Source organism: Kogia breviceps, chromosome 2 (assembly GCF_026419965.1).
Source record: "Kogia breviceps isolate mKogBre1 chromosome 2, mKogBre1 haplotype 1, whole genome shotgun sequence".
NCBI classification, from domain to species: domain Eukaryota; kingdom Metazoa; phylum Chordata; class Mammalia; order Artiodactyla; family Physeteridae; genus Kogia; species Kogia breviceps.
This window is the reverse complement of record NC_081311.1, coordinates 130,019,502-130,043,130: the sequence shown is the minus strand read 5'-3', so window position 1 is coordinate 130,043,130 and position 23,629 is coordinate 130,019,502. Positions and strand designations below refer to the sequence as shown.

Below are 23,629 nucleotides of genomic sequence, written 5' to 3'. Positions count from 1 at the left end.
ATTTTAAACACATTCAAATACTTTGTATTTCACAGGAAAGTCTTTTCAATTTTGTTGTTAATTTATCATGTTTCTTTATGTCCTTTTTAATGCCCCTCTTTTATTTTTCATTTCATTTTTTATGGCAAAATTGCCTTATGGCCAGTTAGTTATATGGCAGAAAGGTTCTTGGCATCTACAGCAAAGATGCTTGTAACTGAAAGTACCAGACATGCTAGGTATGATTTCAAACTTTTTAAATTAGCTAAGACTTGTTTTTTGACCTATCTTGTGATATATGCTGGGAAATGTTCCTGTGCACTTGAAAAGAATGTGTATTCTGCTGCTATTGGATAGAATTTTCTGTATATGTCTGTTAGTTCCATTTGGTCTAAAGTATGGTTCAAGTCCAATATTTCCTTGTTGATTTTCTGTCTGGATGATTTATCTATTGTTGAAAATGGGGTATTGAAGTTCCATGCTATTCTTGAATTGTCTATTTATCTCTTCAGATCTGTTAGTATTTGCTTGATATATTTAGGTGTTCTGATGTTAAGCGCATATATATTTATGATTCTTATATTGTCTTGATGAATTAACCCCCTCATAATTATATAATGACCATCTTTGTCTCTTGTTACCATTTTTGACTTAAAGTCTATTTTGTCTGAAATAGGTATGGCTATCTCTCCTCTCTTTTGGTTTCTACTTGCGTGGAATATCTTTTGCCATTCCTTTGCTTTGGGCCTATGTGTGCTTTAAAGATTAAGTGAGTCTCTTATGGGCTGAATACAGTTGGGTCTTTTTGTTTAATCCATCCAGCCACTCAATGCCTTTTGATTGGAGAATTCAATCTATTTACTTTTAGAGTAATTATTGATAGGTGAGGACTTACTAAGGCTATCTTATTGTTTTCTGGCTGTTTTATAGTGCCATTATTACTTTTTTCTTTCTTGCTGCCTACCTTTGTAGATTAATGACTTCCTGTAGTGGTATGCTTTCATTCCCTTCTGTTTATCTTTTTCTGTATTAACTGTAGGTTTTTGTTTCGCGGTTACCATGAGGCTTATATAAAGTATCTTATATGTATACAACAGTCTATTTTATAATGGTAACAATTGAACACATACAAAAACTCTGTCCTTTTACTCCCCTCCTTTTATGTTTTTGATGTCACCATTTACATCTTTTTATATTGTATTTTATATTTTTATATTGTATATCCCTTAACAAATTGTTGAAGCTATAGTTGTTTTTAAATACTTTTGTCCTTTAACCTTTATCTAGAGTTAAGAAGTTAATGCATCACTGCTGGAATTCATAGCATCGATAACTCTGTGGGACTTGGAGAGCACTGCAGGTGATTTACAGTAGCATCAAGGGCTGTTGGTGTCCTTAGCGACTCTTCCAGGTCCAGCAACTAGGGACCAGGGCAAGCAGTGGTGGGAACTGGAGTCAGTGGTGTGCTTACACTTGGCTGTGGGGGTCAGCTGCTAGTGCCTATGTAGTGGCAGGGGCCAGTTGCAAACATACAGGTAATGGTAGGGGCCAGGGCCGATTATGGGCTTACGGAAACTGTGGAGGCCCTGACTGTTGGCATGCTCTCCTGTGGCTGCCCACTCTTACACCAGGTGTGCACACTGCAGTGGAGGCCAGTGATGGGAGTCAGACTTGGGGCATACAAGTGCATAGCTGGAAGCACTAGCTACAGGTGAGCACTGTGGTGCCAACTAGAGACAGGAGGCAGGGCCTGATCTGGTCCCACAGCAGCTGCGGGGCCTTGGCTTTCTGCATGCTCACCTGTGGGTGTACACACTCACCCTGGGCATGTGCACTGTAGTGGGGGCTGTTAGTGGGTGTCAAGCCAGTGGCGTGCAAGTGCACAGGTGGAGGGTCTAGCCCTGAGCACAGCAGTGGAGGTTTAGGCTGATGTCTTGCACTTGTGTAGCTGTAGAAGTCCCAGCTGGCTGCTGGTGTGACTACCAGACTCTGGCAGGGACAGGGAAGGACTCAGGTGGCTAGTGACTTAACATTTGTGCAGCTGCAGTGAGCTGTTTTTAACAAATACTATTTCCTGTGAGGCGAAATCTGGTGAAATCTGCTGGGGGTCTTCAGAGGCTGTGCTGGCTATTGGCTTTATCAGTAGTGAAATCTGCTAAACTCTGTGAACCTAGATCACTCCTGCTGCATGTCTGTTAGTAATAGCCTCTGCTTTTCTTCCTTGTACCCAGCTGTCTCTATACGTCTCAGCTTAGCTGGTCTGGGCCGGTGAAACCAAAGCAGTACCTTCATGGAGTGCCCCAAGAGGCTGGAGAAGCTATTCACCCTGCTCTTCCTTTCCTGGCAAGAATAACTCTTTCTATCTGGAAAGTTCCTTCTTGGTGCTGAACAGTACTAGCTTGGGGGATGAGATGATGCAGCCAAAATGAAGCTGTCTCCCTTCTCTTCTTGTGTGATTATTTTCAGTTTGTTCTGTTGCATTGTGTTTCTAAAACTTCCTAAGTGACTTTAGAGGTCTCCCAGAGCTAATTCTGCTCGTTGATAGCTGTTCAATCCTTGATATTTCTGGGGGGGGATGGGGAAGCTGGGTTCTCCTATGTTGCTATTTTTACCTACAACGTCTCCTTAAAATTTTATCTTCCATTTTTATGTTTGAAATATAAGGAGGGAGTCCACTATTATAATCTAACACTGATGTTTGCCAAATAGGTAGTATGAAGGCATAAAAACAGACTTATTATCAAATAAGTGCCACACGCAGAACTGGAAGAATTAGCTTAATACAATGGGTGACAAATAAGATTTTAACAATTTCTCAACGAACTATAACCTTCTCCTCCTCCTCCTCTTTTTCTTCCTTATCCTCCTCCTCCTTCTTTTTATTTTCCCATCCCCCCTTCTTCTTCCTCTTATTCCTTTTCTTCTTCCTTCTCCTCCTCTTTTTTCTTTTTTACAAAATTAGGCTCCTTTCCCTTGCATACTTTGGATTTTGTTCTGGTACTAATGGCTGTACAGAACTACCCTGTCAGTGTTACTCTTGCTCTGTCTTATGAAAAATTACACATTTGGAAGGTAATAGGCCTAGGATTAAGAGTGCTACAGAACATAATTTTTTTTCCTAAAATAATTGTATACAGACTGCGCTTTGTTGAGAATAATTTCCCCTAAAACCAGAAATGGAAAATTTGTTGCAACTGGAGTCCCAACTCTGATTATGTAGTAGTAGCAACCTAGAGCTGTGTATTGAGCATTCTGAGGCTACATCAAGGCTCTACAGCAAAGTGTGCCTTGATTGATTATTGACATACACCATGAGCAGAGGAAGAGGAAATAGTGGACCCATTATTTGCCATTCCCTTCCTATGTGTTTAAGTAAATTATGATGTATGCCTGGAAGTTTGATTATTCAATGTTTCTATTTCATGTTTCCCATGTATAAGTAGAAATAATTGTCCTCTTAATGCTAATTCCTGAATAGTGGTGAAGTAATTTAGACATTGAAAGTATTTATTTAAATTCTTACCCTTATGAAAGTTATATTTTGTGTCACATTTTCTGTATAAATATGACTTATGAAATGCTTCTAATAGTAAATCCCCTACATTTAAGAATTAGAAAAGAGCCTAGACACAAATGTTTATAGACTGTTTATTCATAATCACCCCAAACTAGAAACAACCCAGAAGTTCTTCAATGGCTGAATGTGTAAACAAACTATGGTATTTCTCTTTACGCTGTACTATGCTATACACCATCCCATATATTATATAGTATACTATAGAATACTCGTCAACAATAAAAAGGAATGTACTGTAGATACATGAAACAACTTGAATGAATCCCAAAGGCAACATTGCTGAAATGACGAAGCCATTCTTGAGAGTTACATTCTGTATGATTCCCTTTATAAACTACTCTTGAAAAGACAAACCTATATTGATAGAAAAACAGATCAGTGGTTGCCAGGAGGTAGGGATTGTGGGAATGTGTGACTTCAAATGTATAGTACAAGAGATTTTGGGGGGTGGAGGGTGATAGAAGTGCTCTGTATCCTGATTGTGGTGGTAGTGACATGAATCTGTTAAAATTCATAGAACTATCTACTCCCAAGGAAAATCAATTTAATATAATTTTAGGCAAATTTTAGAAAAGAATGTAAAATAGTAGTTTGAGTTAGCTTCAGGTTGTAAGTGTGCTATGGTATGAAGTGAATGGAGAATTCTGAGGATAAAAAGATCTAAGAAATTCTATATACAAAGAAACCCCAAAGAAACCACCAGTGTATACCTAGTTGGCACTTGGGGTTATTATTTAATGTCTTATGAACTTGATTTGTATCTTGTATGTACTTGTATTTTGTAATGGAAAGGGTATAAAACATCTATATTATTGATATCACTCTATCACTGTCTGGTTGAATAAACTTGAGCAAGTCATTTAATTGCTCAGGTCATCAGGTTCTTTTTCTATAGAATAAGAAGTCTGGATCCTGTGCTTTTTAAACTGAAATACTCCTAATGAGCATTTTACTCCAGAATATGCGTTTACCTTAATATATAGCATAAAATAGAGGCTCTAGGACATGCTTCATGGTGTTTTTTTTTTTTTTTCTGATGGCTTCACATAGTTCCTGACATCCCATTACATCCTCTAGTTGAAATAGCATGAGACTATATAATCTAATAATCTCTCTCCTAGCTGTAAATTTTTGTTTTGTTTTAATTTTTTCCAGATAACTCTTTTGAGTTTTCAGTTTTTAAGTATTCAATTTTTAAATACTAGACAGAATAGAAATTTAAGACCACTAGATGGGGATGTAAACAATACAGTGTTTGTTGTTTGTCTTGTGCTCAGAAGTAACTCCATCCAGTCTTAAGCATAAGTCCCTGAAGAGTGCAGAAAACAAAGAACAAATCCACACAAGTACTTGTTTTTATCTTTCTAAATGTTGGTGATATGGATTTGGGAGAAATTAACCTTCTGAATTAAGAGTGAAGTCTGTGCTCAAGTAGCATATTGTAAAACCATGATTTCTTTGAATGACTTTCCATGGTCACAATATGTGATATTCATGGTTTTATGACTTTATTTTGTCCTGCTACATATTTAATGATAGGTACAAAATCAGAAATAAAATGTAATAATTAAAATACATTGTAATTTCTTCTTCTGGGTTTTTCCATCGTCTTTTCAATACTTTAAAGAAGAGTGATCAGGGCTTTCCTGTGGCTCAGTGGTTGAGAGTCCGCCTGCCGATTCAGGGGATACGGGTTCGTGCCCCGGTCCCGGAGGATCCCACATGCCGTGGAGCGGCTGGGCCCGTGAGCCATGGCCGCTGAGCCTGTGCGTCCGGAGCCTGTGCTCCGCAACGGGAGAGGCCTGTGTACCGCAAAAAACAAACAAAAAAAGAGTGATCATTTGTCTCTTTAAAGGTAGATCTAAAATTATGTTAGTTTCATGACTTAGTAATTTTTAGCTTTCTATATATAATTAGCAAAAACATAGCTACACAAAACATTAAGAATATCTTTAAAGAATTGCTTTTAAACAAAATACCATTGTGTTCTATTAAAAGACTGTGCAAATAGTCTTTTAAAGAGTACTTTGGAAAAAATTAGGGAAAGGGAACTTTTTTTTCTTTCTTATCTCTCAAATGAGGGGAGTTGAAATTGCCTTATTTCTTGAGAATTTTCTTAGCTCATACTATATAGTTTTTTACTTTTCAAGCAAATGCACATGGTTATTGATAATTATATGAGCTTTGGTATCTATACATCATATCACTGTTGAAGATTACCTTTCAACACAGTATAGGACTTCTATCCAATAAGGGCTGACACCTGTTTTCTTTTAGGAGTCTGCCTTAGGTTTTTAGTTGTTCAGTGTTTCATCCTCGATATTTGGGCTCAGCTAAAATACAAAAGGTTTTAGCACATTTATTATAATTTAAATGACTTACCCAACAGGGAAAACTATGCCAATTTATGGCATAATTGGGATGAATTATAGATTATTACATATCTGAAATTCTCAGGTAAAATCTAGCCCCAAAATGGAGGTCTAAGACTATGATATATTTATTTATTTATTTATTAAAGCCTGGTGGGATTTTTTTTTCTTTTTATTTATTTATTTTTGGCTGTGTTGGGTCTTCATTGCTGTGTGGGCTTTCTCTAGTTGCAGCCAGTGGGGGCTGCTCTTCGTTGAGGTGCACTGGCTTCTCATTGTGGTGGCTTATCTTGTTGCAGAGCACAGGCTCTAGGTGCATGGGCTTCAGTAGTTGTGGCACACGGGCTCAGTAGTTGTGGCACACGGGCTCAGTAGTTGTGGCCTGCAGGCTCTAGAGCACAGGTTCAGTAGTTGTGGCACACGGGCTTATTTGCTCTGCGGCATGTGGGATCTTCCTGGACCAGAGCTCAAACTCCTGTCCCCTGCATTGGCAGGCGAATTCTTAACCACTGTGCCACCAGGGAAGTCCCTATGATATATTTAATATTTACATCTTAGATGAGTAAATGTAACAATTTTTAAGGGAGTAACCCTTCTTGTAAGTGACTGTCTACTTTTTTAAGACTGTGATTAAAATACATATAACATAAAATTTACCATGCTAACCATTTTAAAAAATTGTGGTAACAAAGACATAGCATAAATTTTACAATTTTCACCATCTTTAAGCATAACATTCAGTGGTAGTAATGACATTCACACTGTTGTGCAACCATCTGCTGTTTCCAAAGCTCTTTCATCACCACAAACAGAAACTCTGTAACTATTAAGCAATAACTCCCCACTCTTACTCAGCTACTGGTAACCTCTAATCTACTTTCCATCTCTGAATTTGCCTTGAATGACTCAATTTTAATATGATTGCATATTTTTAATTTTTCTACTTGGATGAAAAACATCTAATGTGGTAAAGCCTACTATTGTCGTTTAGAAAAAATAAAACACTGATCAGTACTGTGTACATACATAAAAACACACAAATAGGGCTTCCCTGGTGGTGCAGTGGTTGAGAATCTGCCTGCTAATTCAGGGGACATGGGTTCGAGCCCTGGTCTGGGAAGATTCCACATGCCGCAGAACAACTAGGCCCGTGAGCCACAATACTGAGCCTGCACGTCTAGAGCCTGTGCTCCGCAACAAGAGAGGCCACGATAGTGAGAGGCCTGCACACCGCGATGAAGAGTGACCCCCGCTTGCCACAACTAGAGAAAGCCCTCACACAGAAACGAAGACCCAACACAGCCCCAAATAAATAAATTAATTAATAATAACAAACAAACAAACAAAAACACACAAATAGCTATGAAGCATCACAAAGAAACAAGCCCCTAGTATCTGTACGTTTACTAAACATCTTATTCATTCTTAGGGTTTCCTAAATATTTTCAGGATGAAGAGAGCTTACATTTCTTTTGTACTATGATGTACTTTATCTTAAAACAAAAATCAGTTAACCTATATACATACATACATAATTAAGGTCCCTATTTTATTCATTTCAAGGTGACAAATATAATAAAATAGTATAACATAGGAAATAAATAGAGGAATACAAGTGAGAAGGAAAAGGGATTTTTAAAACATCTTTCATTTTAAAGGTGTTTCCATTTGTTTAACTATTTTAGGTTGTACTCAAGACACATTAGGTTTTTTTTTTTGTGTGTGTGTGTGTGTGTGTGGTATGCGGGCCTCTCACTGTTGCGGCCTCTCCCATTGCGGAGCACAGGCTCCAGATGCGCAGGCTCAGCGGCCATGGCTCACGGGCCCAGCCGCTCCGTGGCATGTGGGATCTTCCCGGACCGGGGCATGAACCCGTGTTCCCTGCATCGGCAGGCGGATTCTCAACCACTGCGCCACCAGGGAAGCCCAAGACACATTAGTTTAAAACTACTAACGGAAGCAGCAAATAAATGGTATAAAAATATTTTTACTGATTTTAAGAAACTGCCTCTGAGATGAAACTATTTTAAAGATAGGACTTGAACTGTAAGTCAAACAGCCACTGGAGGTTTTCTGAACAAGAGTCAATAGAGACTTATAAAGATTGATATCAACAACTAACTATTCATACCTAGAATTTTCTGAAGAGGAAATTTAGACATGATTCATAATTTAATTAAAGGCTTCAGATTTTGATGTTGTTAAATGGGAAGATACACAGTAAGTAGATCAACAAGTGAACAGAATCCTTGTAGAACTTTCTGTGCTAAAATTAATATTTGATTTGTATCATAACTAGATATATTGAACAACACTGGTAGGCAAGAGATAATTGAAGTCTTTCACTTAGACATGCTAATATTTTGTTATATTCTCTAATAATTTGCTATGCTGGGAAATATAAAAATAGATGGATAATTAAATCAGTTGGGGAAATATGGAGAATTATTTTTCTGTATATTATTTTAGATAAAAGTGTACCTTAATTGTCCCAGATAAATAGTTACTTGATCTGTTTTTTACTATCTCTTTGATGGGCTTTCTTAGGTTTCATAATTCTATAACTGGAAAGGTTTGTTCTTTGTAATGTTTCACTTATGTTGCTATCACATTCTTTACCCTGAACTTATCCTTCATATCCTGACTTGAGTAGAAATGGAGAATAGTTCACTAATGCATACAATTTTTTCTATCTCTGATTGAGGAATCAGAGGGATTTTAGAGTTGTTTGGCTCATTCAACATCCATTAAATTACATTCTGTTGGTGCCTTCTTGGACTGAAGAGACTGGGAAGCTGAATATTGCATTTCCTGAATCTCTTGCTGCTAGCATTCTGAATACACATTAGATCCCTCTAATAAAATGCATTCCTGAAAATGTAGAAGGAAGAAGTGAAGTAAAGGCTTCTGCTCCTCTTGGCTGTTGCTGGTAGCCAGCAGGTTCAAGGAGATGTTCAGAGGGGTTGTTCTGGGAGTCATTTTTAAAGGCTTTTTAGAACGTCTTCCTCCAGCCCTTCTTGCAATTTTGTATTCATCTAATTCCCTGTGTTAAATACCTTTGTTATGTGGGAAACAATAGAAGCATTGCCACCAACTCAGGAAAAGATAAGGATGCCTAATATTGCCATGGAAATTTTAGAAAGACAAAGAATTTACAGGCATAAAAAATTGGAAAGGAAGGGAAACTTTCTGTTTGCAGAGGGAATAATTCCATAACCAAAAAACCCCAAAAGAATTAGTGGAAAACCTAGTGAAAGAATGAGAGAATATAAATATCAGGTTATAAAATCAACATTAAAAAATGAACACCTTTGGGACTTCCCTGGTGGTGCAGTGGTTAAGAATCCGCCTGCCAATGCAAGGGACACGGGTTCGAGCCCTGGTCCGGGAAGATCCCACATGCCACAGAGCAACTAAGCCCGTGTGCCACAACTGCTGAACCTGCGCTCTAGAGCCTGCAAGCCACAACTACTGAGCCCGTGTGCCAGAACTACTGAAGCCTGCGTGCCTAGAGCCCGTGCTCTACCACAAGGGAAGCCATCACAATGAGAAGCCCGTGCACCCCAACGAAGAGTAGCCCCTGCTTGCCACAACTAGAGAAAGCCCATGAACAGCAACGAAGACCCAACACAGCCAAAAATAAATAAAAATTTTTTAAAAATTAACACCTTCATAGACTCAAAAATAAGCAGTTAGAAGATGTAATGGAAGAGGAGACTAAATTTTTAGTAGCAAAACAAAAATAATGCAAGAAAAAAATCTAGACATAAATTCAATACAAAATGCCTGAAACCATAAAACAAACAAACAAACAAACACAGAAGGAGCCCAAAGGAGCCATGAACCAATAGAAAGGCATATTATGTTTTTGGATATAAACTTATTAACATCATTAAAAGATCAGTTCTTCTTAATTTATGAATTGAAATGTAAACCTCAGTACAAATATCCTCTCTTTTGTTTCTTTAGTTTATAAAGTTTATTAGGAAAAACAAAGAAAAGCAAGAATAACCATGAAAATATTATAAAAATGATATTTAAAAAAATGATACAAATGAACTTATTTACAAAACAGAAATGACTCAGAGACATACAAAACAAACTTATGATTACCAAAGGGTAAGGGGGGGGATATTTTAGGAGATTGGGATTAAAATATACACACTACTATATGTAAAATAGATAACCAACAAAGACCTACCGTATAGCACAGGGAACTATACTCTAGTGTCTTGTAATAACCTAGAGTGGAAAAGAATCTAAAAATCAAATATATATATGTATAACTGAATCACTTTGCTGTAACCTGAAACTAATACAACATTGTAAATCAACTATATTTCAACCAAAAAATCCTTTTTAAGACAATAGAACATACAGTAAAGCTATTATAATTGAAACAATGGTTTCAGCTCGCTAATGCAATAGAAAATCTGTAATTAGACCCAATTTGTTAAAATAGCATTTAAAATTAGTGGGGAAAAGAAGGACTTTTTTTAAAAAAATTATTTATTTATTTATGAAAGAAGGACTTTAAAACAAGTATTGTTGGGATAAACTAGATATACACATAAAGGAACAGCTGTAAGTGAAATGTTTCTCAACCATACACCAGAATAAATTCCAAATTGAACTGTGAAAAATGGAAATGTACAAAGTGAAACCATATAGTTACTATAAGAAAACATGAGTTAATTTCTTTATTACCTAGGAGTGGATAAATCTTTTCTAACCATGATAATAAACTATTGATAAAACTGACTTAATATGTTTTAAATCAATAGTTTATGATAATAAAATAAACTATTGATAAAATTGATTATAGAAAAAACAAATTTATTTTTCAAAAATAAGTTTTTTGAAAAATAAAAAGCCCAACTTTCAAACTTATAGAATTTTCTTTTATACTTTTCACCTCAATTCATAACTATTAACATTTTCCACATTTGCTTTCTCTCTATATAACAGATACATTATTACGATTATTATTATCATCTGTTTAACAATAGTAGCAGGCATCATGACCCTATACCTTTACTTTAACATGCATCTGATAAAAACAAGGACATTCTGTTACATTACTATAGTATAATTATAAAAATCAGGAAATTCACTATTGATAGACTAATAGTATCTAATAATATGCAGTCCTCTTTCAGAATTTCTCACTTTTATCTTGGCTGTTCTTTATAACAATTATTTTTCTCATGTATTGTCATTAATTGTCACGTCTTGTTAGTCTAATCTGGAATACTTCCTTAGCTTTTGTCTTTTATGAAAGTGACATTTTTGAAGTGTAGTCCAATAGTTTATAGAATTTGTTTAAAATTGTGTTTGCCTTATTGTTTTCTCATTAAATTCAGATTATGCATTTTTCATAGCTTTATTGAAATATATTTCGCATACCATAAAATCGACCCACTTAACTTGTACAGCTTAGTGGTTTTTGATATATTCACAGAGTTGCACAACCATCACTACTGTCTAATTTTAGAATATTTTCAAACTCCAAAATGACATTAGCAGTCATTCTCAATTCCTGCTCTTCTCCCCACCCCTACCATCCCAGTCCTAGGCAACCACTAATTTATTTTGTCTCTATGAATTTGACTGTTCTAGACACTGCATATAAATGGAGTCACAAAAATGTGGATTTTTTTTAACTGTTTTCTTTCACTCAGCATAATGATTTCAAGGTTTATCCTTGTTGAAGCATGGACTGGTATGCCAGTCATTCTTCTTTATTACCAATTAATATCCCAGTGTACAGATATACCCCATTTTGTTAATCAGTTCATCAGTTGATGGACATAGGTTGTTTTCACTTCTTGCCTGTTACAAATAGTGTTTCTGTGAATATTCATGCACAAGATTTTGTTTGAGCATGTGTTTTTTTTTTTTTAAAGAACATTTATTTATTTATTTATTTGTTTATTGGCTGTGTTGGGTCTTCATTGCTGAGTGCGGGCTTTCTCTAGTTGCCGCGAGCGGGGGCTACTCTTCGTTGCGTTGTGGTGCGCAGGCTTCTCATTGCGGTGGCTTCTCATTGCAGAGCACGGAGTGTAGGCACGTGGGCTTCAGTAGTTGTGGCTTGCAGGCTCTAGAGTGCAGGCTCAGTAGTTGTGGCGCACAGGCTTAGTTGCTCCAGAGCATGTGGGATCTTCCCGGACCAGGGATCGAACCCGTGTCCCCTGAGTTGGCAGGCGGATTCTTAACCACTGCACCACCAGGGGATTCCCTGAGTATGTGTTTTTAATTCTCCTGGGTATGGAGAGTGGAATTTCTGGATCACGTGGTAGTTCTATGTTTAGCATTTTGATGAACTGCCAAACTGTTTTGAAAGCAGCTACACCATTTTACCTTCCCACCGGCAATGTGTTGATATGAGGTTCCAATTTCTCTGCATCTTTACTGATACTTGTTATTGTCTATCATTTTCATTTGCTATCCTAGTGAGTGTGACATGGTATCTTATTGGTTTTTATTTGCATTTCCCTAATGACTTATGATATTGAGCATCTTTTCATGTGTTTATTGGCCATTTGCATTTCTTATTTGGAGAAATGTCTATTTAGATTCTTTGCTCATTTATTATTTTTATTTTTTGGAATGGTAAGTTTTTTATATATTCTGGATAAAAGTCCCTTGTTAGATACATAATTTGCAAATGTTTTATCCCATTTTGTGAGTTGTCTTTTCACTTTCTTGTGTTCTTTGAAGCACAAAAGATTTTTATTTTAATAAAGTCCAATTAATCTATTTTTTTAGTTGCTTTTGCCTTTTTGGTGTTGTGTCTAAGAAATTGTTGCCTAACCCAATATAATGAAGATATACTCCTATGTTTTCTTCTAGGAGTTTTATAGTTTTAACTATTATATTTAGGTCTGTGATCCAGTTTGAGTTTGATCCATTTTGAGACCATGTTTAATTTTTGTTTACAGTGTGAGGTAGAGGTCCAACTAAGTCTTTTGCATGTGGGTATCCAGTTTCCTTAACACCATTTGTTAAAAATGTTCTTTCCTCACTTAATTCTCTTATAAATTCTCTTTTTTACTCTTTTAAAAAATCAATTTACCATAGATATAGGGGTTTAATTTTGGACTCTCAATTCCTTTTCATTGGTGTATAAGTCTGTCCTTAGGCCAATACCGTACTTTCTTGATTACTCTTCTTTGTAATAAGTTTCAAAATTGAGAAGTGTGAGTCTTTCAACCTTGTTCTTTCTTTACAAGATTGTTTTGGTTTTCCTGGGTCCCTTGTATTTCCATATGAATATTACGATCAGCTTGTTGATTTCTGGGAGGAAAAAAAGTAGCTAGGATTTGAATGGGGATTGTGCTGAATCACTTTATCAGTTTGGGGAATATTGCCATTTTAAGAATGTTAAGCATTTCAGTTTGTGAACATAGGCTATCTTTCCATTTGTTTAGATCTTCTTAATTTAATTTCTTTCAGCAATATTTTATAGCTTCAAGCGTACAAGTCTTGCACTTCTTTTGTTAAATTTTTTTCTAGGTAGCTCATTTTTTTAAGTACTTATTTTCTTTCTGTTACAAGATACTCTATGCCTGTCTTGTTCATTTCTTCACCCAGACTTAAAATGAGCCATTTCTCCAAGGAGCCCTCGTTCTGTATAATGGGTAATGGTATTTAGAAAACATTATCAGAATGCTCAGTGTGTTCTAAAATACTCATTGTAGAGAGGAAACTAAGGCTCTTTGAGTTTAAATATCTTGTTTGTTGGCCTTCTGCAAATACTATTGTCAAGTAAAATGAGCCAGAATTGTTTGGAGAACACTGCATTCATGTTTGCAGACAGAATAAATAAGACAGGTCTGGAATATATTATTGTTGTAAGATAGCAAGAATACTTTCCAAGATGTTTAGAAGTACTGATAAAGATGCCAGTTTCAAAGACCTTTTATTGGTTGAATTTTGATAATTTAAATTTGAAAAAGAAGACAATGATTATAATAACTAGAACTAGTTGAATCTGTAAAAAGCCCTAAGTCCATGATAATGCTCAAAAAGAACAGATTGTGTTCCATAAAATCATATCTATATATGTCTGGGGATCTATGATCCTCAGTTACAAAATACACAAAAATATACACCTCATGGTTACTGGCTAAATAACTCATCAAGGATCAAGGGGTAGACTGTGGAGAAATGGATTTGTAACTGTGGTCCTTAGACCATGTTCAGTATAAGAACCTTCCCAATACAAGTGTGGTTGTACATATGTTGAGGGAGCCTTCAAGGAAGTCTGGGGCCTAGTTCTGGACAAATGCTCAGGGAAGCTTGGGATTTGACCTATAACTCACCTGTCTCTCAGTAAATTCCCCCGTGCTAAGTGTACATTGTATACATGTATCAGGTTAGTTGGCAAACACTTTCCAGAATCTCAAGCAGTGGGAGAAGTCAGGAAGCTATAACACTCCCCTCCTACCAGGAGTATAAAGTAGGTACTGCATATCCCTGCAAAAAACCTTCATTCTGTTTAGTTAGTATCACTGGCAACTGTGTATTTCCACGAGGATTCTAGGGACCCAGGATGCTGTACAGGATGAAGTGTTGTCTAATTTCTATTTTTCCTATTTTAATGAAAGCCATATAGTTCTTTTTGTGTTTATCTTTCCCAATTGACACATTTATAGGAAAGAAAAAGTAGACAATTTTGACAGCTGTTGAAGATTCTTTATGTACAATGTGAGTCTTTGGAACTAGCAATTAGAAGATTACAATTTGTATATTAAACTGGTAGAATAATATAAATTAACTAAATTATAATCCTTAAGTATATTCACAGTTATTATACCCTTTGATCATCAGCATTTTTGAAGTGTGTACCATAAATCCCATTGTTTGATTATGAGCACTCATATTTTTGAGCAAAATTACTATTACTATTTTCCTGTCAACCAGAAAACTATTCTTATATCATACAAAAGTTTAGAATGTTTATTTATGGAAAATTAAATAGTAATATTCACTATAACATGATAATGATATATATTTTTTAAAAAGGCAAAAGGCAAAGGGTTTGCGGGATGAGTGTGATGTGAAGAATTTTCAGGTCACGCTGAGGTCTGACAGCATGATTATATACTTGGATATCTCCCAAGTGAACCATCCTAAAAGGAATTGAACAATATTGCATGCAATTGGGATTTTTTTATAAAAGAATTTATTGATATAATTACAAACTATATCCATGAGAAGTAGCTGTTAGTGAAGAAAATACATGATGAAAGGCAATTAGCATAAGCATATCTGGTCTTTGATCTCAGTGATATAAATATATTCTTTACTAAGAATATGTGAATCCTTTGTTTCTATTAGTTTGACCAATATCCTGAGTATCTCTGAGCAGAAAACATTCATGTTCACCTGTTGAGCAGGCCTCTGATGACTTCAGGAAGACTGGATAATTTTTCCTTTGTCTAATTGGTGAAATCACCCCATAAGTTCTAACTATCCTATCTGATTTGTTCTCTTCTTTTTAAAATTGGAACTTTTATCTCTGAACTTATTTAAAAGATATTATATTACTCATTTTAAAAAGGATTTAATGTTGCATCTTCTAGAAGAGGTTAATTTTTGATGTCTTATGTAGCTATGAAGTGTTTTCTATCTTACTGCATATCTCTCCTTCATGTATTTTTTTTATTTGGAATGGTCCTTTGGGAGAATTAAAGAATTTTCCAGGAACTCTGATGACTCAGTTGAATTATAAAACATCAACTTGTAAGTGAGCAGTTCTGGTCATTCCAACATAGACAGGTTATGAGTAAAGATAGTAGGAAGGACTAGGTTTAGAGGACTGATATATTGGATATAACAGGAAATCAAGGGATGAGGTGTGTTGCAGTGCAGTTTAGATCCATGAGGGCTATTCTAAGAAAACTATGCCTAGACACATTACAAAATGAAACCCTAAGATAAAGAGAAAATCTTGAAAGCAGACAGAGGAAAGTGATGCTTTACATACAAAAGAACAGTGATTCAAATGCCAACAGATTTTTCATCAGAAATCAGTGTCCATAAATGAAAACAAAAACAACAAAAGAAATCATATTGGCCAGGAGACTTTAAAACTGAAACAATAAATCAGTCAACCCAAAATTCTGTGTCCAGTGAAAATACCCTTCAGAAATGATGGCAAAGTTAACACAATTTTATAAATGAAAAACTAAGAGAAATTTGTCTCCAGCAGACTTGTACTACAAGAAATGATACTGGAAGTTCTTCAAAGGAAAAAAGAATATTAACAGAAAAGTTGGATCTTCAGGAGCAAATGAAGAGCATCAGAAATGGTAAATATCTGGATAAAAATGAAGACTATTTTTATCCTCGTAAGGTCTTTAAAAAAGACCTGTGGATGTTTAAAGGAAAATTATAACATTGTTCTTTGGGGTTTTCAATGTATGCAGATATAATCCATAAGTGTATAATAAAACAAATCAATAAGCTGCTAGGAAATATATAAAACTATTTCAGAGTGTGGTTGGGGGGGAGGTGGTTAAAGGGACTGTATGCTTGTGAGGTGTCTATATTTTGCATGAAAATGTACAGTATTCTGGTTGAATTCTGATGTATTGTGTTTCTTAAATAAAACACTAAAAAAATACAGAGATATGTCTTAAAAGTTGATAGAAGTATTAAAAGGTAAGATTAAAAATTATTTGTTATATTTTTTAAAGATAAGAAAGAAGAAATAGCAGCAATAACAGCAGAGAGATAGAAAGAAAAATAATAAAATATTGAATGAAATCTGATGATAACAGTAATTATATTAAATATTAAAGGTCTGAACACTGCAATTAAAAAGCAGACGTTGTCAGAGTGGATAACAAAGGAAGACCAAACTATATACAGCTTACAAGAATTATCTTTTAGGTATAAAAACACACAGGTATGATGAAAGTAAATGAATGGACAAAACTATACCAGGCAAACAATAAGCATTAAAAGCAAGGAATAACTATTTTTATATCAGATAAAATAGCTTTCAAGATAGAGGGTATTATCAGAGATAAAGAGGGATATTTCATAATGTTAAAAGGACATTTCAGGGGAAATGGATCAAGATGGCGGAGGAGTAGGATGTGGAGCTCACCTTTTTCCCACAAGATACATCAAAAATACATCTACATGTGGAATGACTCTCACAGCACAGCTACTGAATGCTGGCAGAAGAACTCAGACCTCCAAACGGGCAAGAAAATCTCCATGTAACCAGGTAGGACAAAAGAAAAAAGAAAGAAAAGAGCGAAAAAGGAATTGGGATGGGATCTGTGCCCCTGGAAGGGAGCTGTGAAAGAGGAAAGGTTTCCACACACGGGGAAGTCTCCTCACTGGCCGGGAGATTAGCTAGGACAGAGGGGGAACTTTGGATCCTTGGAGGAGAGTGCAGCAACTGGTTTGTGGAGGGCAAAGCTGAGAGAGACCTGCACAGATTAGCGGTGCCAACTGGCATTTCCCAGCCTGAGATGCTTGTCCTTTGGGGCTGGTGGAGGCTGGGTATTGAGGTTCGGGCTTCGGAGGTCAGACACTGGGAAGAGGACTGGGATTGGCTGTGTGAAGACAGCCTGAGGGGGCTAGGGTGTGGTGCGCCACATCTGAGGGAATCTGGGAAGAAGATCTCCTTCCCAGAAGGAGAAGGGTGGGCTCGCCATAAGAGTTTCTTTCTCCATGTGCTCTCAGGTGGCAGGGCACCGTCTACATGAGCTATGGGAGCAGGCGTGAGCCGTCGCTGCCATCTCAGACTCCAGAGGCAGCGCGGACTGCAGCCTCTGTGGAGGTTCCTGTGAACAGGTGCAGGTCACCACCTCCACCTTCCCAGGAACCAGGCTACAGATCAAAAAGAAAAAAACTGTGAAAGCAATGATAAACAAAAGGAACAACAAAAGGATAAACATGAAGATGTAAACAGGGACATCAAACTCATAAAATGAGGGGAAGGAGAGTAAGAAAATGCATATTCTTTTTCTTTTTTCTTTTTTAGAATGTGTCTAAACGTACATGATTATCGATCTAAAGCAAGCAGATATAAGAAGGGGTTAACCTACTTGAAAAACAGGGCAACCACAAATAAAAAGTGTACAGTAAATTCACAAAAACCAAAAAGAAGAGAACACAAGCATAAAATAAAAGGAAATCATCAAACCACAAAAAGAAAAAGAAGGGAACAAAGACTAAACAAAGAATCAACTGGAAAACAAGATATGAAATGGCAGTAAATACATATGTATCAATAATTACCTTAAATGTCAATGGACAATGCTCCAGTCAGAAGACATAGAGTGGCAGACTGGATAAAAAAACAAGAGCCTACAATATGCTGCCTACAAGAGACACACCTTAGAGCAAAAGACACACATAGTTTGAAACTAAAGGTATGGAAAAAGATATTTCAGGCAAAAGAAATGACAAGAAAGCAGGAGTTGCAATACTCTTATAAGACAAAATAGACTTTAAAGTAAAGACTATAAAGAAAGACACTATATAATGATAAAAGGATTAATACAAGAAGAGGATATAACACTTATCAATTTATATGCTACATATAAGCATTTAGAATGCTACACCAAAATAAACTACTGAACACATATTCTTTTCATGTGCACGTGGTACATTCCCACATATAGATCATATGATTAAAAAAAACAGATCAACAAATTTAAAAGGAATGAAATTATATAGAATATATTCTCTTAACCCAACAGAATTAAAATAAAAATCAATAAAAATAAGATAGGAAAATACAAAGTATTTTGATATTTAACAACGTACTTTGAAATTTAACAACATAGTTTTTTCCTTTTTTTTTTTTTTGGCAGCGCAGCTATGTGGGATATAAAGTTCCCTGACCAGAGATTGAACCTGTGCCCCCTGCAGTGGAAGTGCAGAGTCCTAACCACTGGACTGCCAGGGAATGCCCAACAACATACTTCTAAATAAATCATAGAGAAAAAAAAGAAATTAGAAGGGAAATTAGAAAATATTTTGAAGTGAAAGACAGTGAAAACACAACATATAAAAATTTGGGGGAAGCAGGTGAATCAGTGCTTCAAACACAACATAGATTTAATTCCTTAAAATAAGAAAGTTCTAAAAATCAATGACCTAAGATTCCATATTAAGAGACTAAAGGGAATTCCCTGGAAGTCCAGTGGTTAGGGCTCTGCACTTCCAAAGCAGGGGGCACAGGTTAAATCCAGGGGGCACACTGGAATATCACTCAGCCATTAAAAAGAATGAAATAATGCCATTTGCAGTAACATGCATCGATCTAGAAATTGTCATACTGAGTGAAGTTAGTCAGAAAGAGAAATAGAAGTATCGTGTGATATCACTTATATGTGGAACCTAAAAAAAATGTTACAAATGAACTTATTTACAAAACAGAAACAGACTCACAGACTTAGAGAACAAACTTGTTACCAGAGGGAAGGGTAGGGGGGAGGCATAGTTAGGGAGTTTGGGATTGACATGTATACACTGCTATATTTAAAATGGATAACCAACAAGGACCTACTGTATAGCACAGGGAACTCTACTCAATATTATATAACAACCTAAATGGGAAAAGAATATGGAAAAGAATAGACTCATGTATATGTATAACTGAATCATTTTGCTGTACACCTGGAACTAACACAAGATTGTTAATCAACTATACTCCAATATAACATAAAACATTTAAAAAGAAAAACATAGGATAGTGAGAGAATATTTTCAACTTAATGTCATCAAATTCAGCAACTTAGGTAAGATGGATGAATTACTTTAGAAAACAGCTTACAAATATTGACACAAGAAAAATGAAAATCTGAGAAATTTAATGTTAAATGTTCACAATCTCTTCAGAAAATAGAGAACACTGCCCAGCACTGTTTATGAGGTGAGCATAGCCTTTATACAAAAACCTTGCAGTGACATTTAAAAAAGACAATTACACAAATCCCTCATGAACTTAAATACAAAAATACTTTGTAAAATATTAGCATATTAGTGGCTTCCCTGGTGGTGCAGTGGTTGAGAGTTCACCTGCTGATGCAGGGAACATGGGTTCGTGCCCCGGTCTGGGAAGATCCCACATGCCGCGGAGAGGCTAGGCCCGTGAGCCATGGCCGCTGAGCCTGCACGTCTGGAGCCTGTGCTCTGCAACAGGAGAGGCCACAGCAGTGAGAGGCCCACATAACGCAAAAAAAAAAAAAAAAAAAAGCATATTAAATTAAATAATATAAAAAAAGGACAATATACCATGAAAAAAGAGGTTTTAGTCCAGGAATGCAAGACTGGGTCAACATTCAAAACATTATCAATGTTAATTTACTGTGTTAACAAAATAGAGGATAAAAAACCACGTTTGTTCCAAAATGTGAAGAAAAAGCATTGACAAAATTCAACATACATTCCTGATAAAAACTCAGCAAACTGGGAATAATAGGGAACTTCTTAATCTGATAACGAGTTTCTACTGAAAACTCAACATCATATTTAGTGATGAAAGACTGAATATTCTACCCCAAGTTTTAGAAACATCAGAAGAATATCCACTTTTGCCACTTGTATTTCACATTGTACCAAGTTCTGTAAGCATTGCAGTAAGGCAAAATAATAATAATAGCAATAATGCACATACATTTCTTAATGGAACAAGTAAACCTGTCCCTCTTTTCAGGTGATGTGATTCTTTCCTAGAGAGTCTAAGGAGTCTGTAAAACGACTGGAACAAAGAGGGAATTTAATAATGTTACAAGATACAGAGTTAAGATTTTAAAAATCAGTTGTATTTTTTATACTAGCAGCAAGCAATTGGCAAAAATTTTTAATTCCATTTATAATTGCACCACCGCCAAATAGTACTTAAATATGACAAAAGATATCCACAACTTCTACCCTGAAAATTAGAAAACAATGATGAGGGAATATAAAGATCAACTAAATTAATACTGAGATATACCATGTTCATGGATTAGAACATTCAAGATTATTCAGATGTTACTTCTATACAAATTGATCAATATACCCAACACGATGTCAATCAAAACTCCAACTACTTTGGTAGAAAATAACAAACTGACTCTAAAGTTTATATGGAAATGCAAATCAACAGTAGGCAAAGCAATTTTTTAAATGATAAACAAGGTAGGAGGGCTTACCCAAAATGATTTCAATACTTCAGATAAAGTTACTGTATTCAAGACCACTTGTTACTGGTGAAAATACAGGCATTTGGATCAATGAAACTGAACTGAATCTTAAAATAAACCCATGCATACATAATTAGGTAATTTTTATCAAGGATACCAAGGTAATTCAGTGAGAGAATGGAGAATCTTTTCAATAAATAATGTTGATACAACTGGCCATCCATATGGAGAAATTATTAGATCCTACTTGACATCATGAAGAAAAATTAACTCAAATCATAGACTTCAATGGAAACATAACACTATAAATTTTGTAAGAAGAAAACAGGAGAAAAATCTTTACTATTTTGGGGGTAAGAAATGATTAAGGACTCAAATAGTATGAACTGTAAGAGAAAATATAATAGGTGGATTTTTTTTTAATCAAAAATTTAAATTTTTTGCTCTTTGAAAACACTGTTAAGAAAATGAAAAGGCAGTATGCATTATGGAGGGAAATATTTGCAAATATATTTCAAAGAACTTGCTCCCAGCATGTAAAAAGAACTCTTACAACTCATTAATAAGAAGACGAATGATCCATTTTCAAAATGGGCCAAAGTTTTGCACAGGTACATCACAAACATATGTAAATAAGCATATCAAAATATGCTCTACATCATTAGTCAAGAGGGAAATGCAAATTAAAATCAAAATGAGACTCTTCACACTCATTAATATTGTTAAATTTAAAAAGATGTTAATACTAAACATTGGTTAGGATTTGCAGCAACTAGAATTCTCAAATACTGCTGGTGGACACATAAAATGTCACAGCTACTTTAGAAAAATGTTTTGACAGTTTATTAAAAATTAGTACTGGGGCTTCCCTGGTGGAGCAGTGGTTGAGAGTCCGCCTGCCGATGCAGGGGACGCGGGTCCGTGCCCCGGTCTGGGAAGATCCCACATGCCGTGGAGCGGCTGGGCGTGAGCCATGGCCGCTGAGCCTGCGAGTCTGGAGCCTGTGCTCCGCAACGGGAGAGGCCACAGCAGTGAGAGGCCCGCGTACCACCAAAAAAGAAAAAAGAAAAATTAGTACCAAAAGAAAAAATAGATAAATTGGACTTCGTCGATATTAAAAATTTTGTACTTCAAAGGATACTATCAAGAAGGTGAAAAGATAGCCCACAGAATGGGAGAAAATGCTTTCAAATCAAATATCTGATAAGGGCTTTGTATGTTGAATATATTCTACACATCAGTTTGAGTTGATAAAATTAACAAGCCTGATCATACCAAGTTTTGACATGGTTGTGGAGCGATTGGAACACTCATTCACTGCTGATAGGAAAGTAAAATTGTAAAACTACTTTGGAAAACAGTTTGACAGTTATTTATAAAGTTAAATACATACCTACCACATGATTCAGCCATTTCACTCTTAAGAATGTGCTCAAGAGAAAGGAGCATATGTCCACATAAAATCTTGTACTGGAATGTTCATAGCAACTTTATTTGTCATAACTCCAAATTGGAAACATCTGAAATGTCCACCAACAGGTTTGTGGATAATCAAATTGCGATATAACTATACAGTGGAATACTCAGCAATATAGAAGGATGAACTATCAACAAACACATGACAATATGAAAGAAGCCCAGAATAATTTTGCCAAGTGAAGTAAGCCAGCAAAAAGAAAAAATATATATATACACACACACTCCATATGATTTCATTTATATAAAACTCTAAAAAGTACAAACAAATCTGTAGTGACAATAAATAAGTGGTTGTCTGGGGCCAGGGATAGGGGCATAGGGAGAGAGAAAGGATTACAAAGGGAATGAGGAAACTTTGTGGGGTGATGTATATATTCACTATTTTGATGATGGTGATGGTTTCACAGGTGTAATCATATGTCAAGACATCAAATTATACACTTTAGATATGAATTTTATCATGTCAGTTATACCTGAATAATGCTTTTTTAAAAATAACAGATATTGGTGATTATATGGAAAAATGGGAACCCTCTATACTGCTGGTGGGATTGAAAAATTGTGCAACCACTTTCAAAAGCAGTTTGGCAGTTCCTCAAAAGGTTAAACATAGATCAATCAATTCTACAACAAAATATATGCTCATGAGAAATGAAGACATATGCCCACAAAAGAATTTCACACAAATGTTCATAGCAGCATTATTCATCATAGCTAAAAGTTGGAAACAAAGTAAATTCTATCACATAGCAAATGGATATATAAAATGTGGTATATCCATACAATAGAATATTATTCAGCAACAAAAAGGAATGAAGTATTGATATGTGCTTCAACATGCAAATAAGTGTTTCAAACAATAAGGAAACAACCCAATCAATAAGTGGGCAAAAGATCTGAACAGACATCACACCAAAGAAGACATATAGATGGCAAATAAGCATATAAAAAGATGTCTAACATCATATGTCATTAGGGAATTGCAAATTAAAACAATAAGATACCACTACCCACCTTTTAGAATGGCCAAAATCCAAAACACTGACAACACCAAATGCTGA

The 23,629-nt window shown here is 35.7% G+C and overlaps 1 protein-coding gene across 23 annotated transcripts in view; it reads left to right on the top strand.

The window, feature by feature from the left end:
• The window catches only part of BAZ2B (bromodomain adjacent to zinc finger domain 2B), a 390,894-nt gene that overhangs the window by 49,153 nt on the left and 318,112 nt on the right, over positions 1 to 23,629 (top strand). For all 23 annotated transcript variants that reach the window (XR_010839121.1, XR_010839120.1, XM_067026151.1 and 20 more), the window contains exon 2: positions 16,145 to 16,244. The gene's annotated coding sequence lies outside the window, so the exon portion shown is untranslated. The remainder of the gene's footprint in view (positions 1 to 16,144; positions 16,245 to 23,629) is intronic.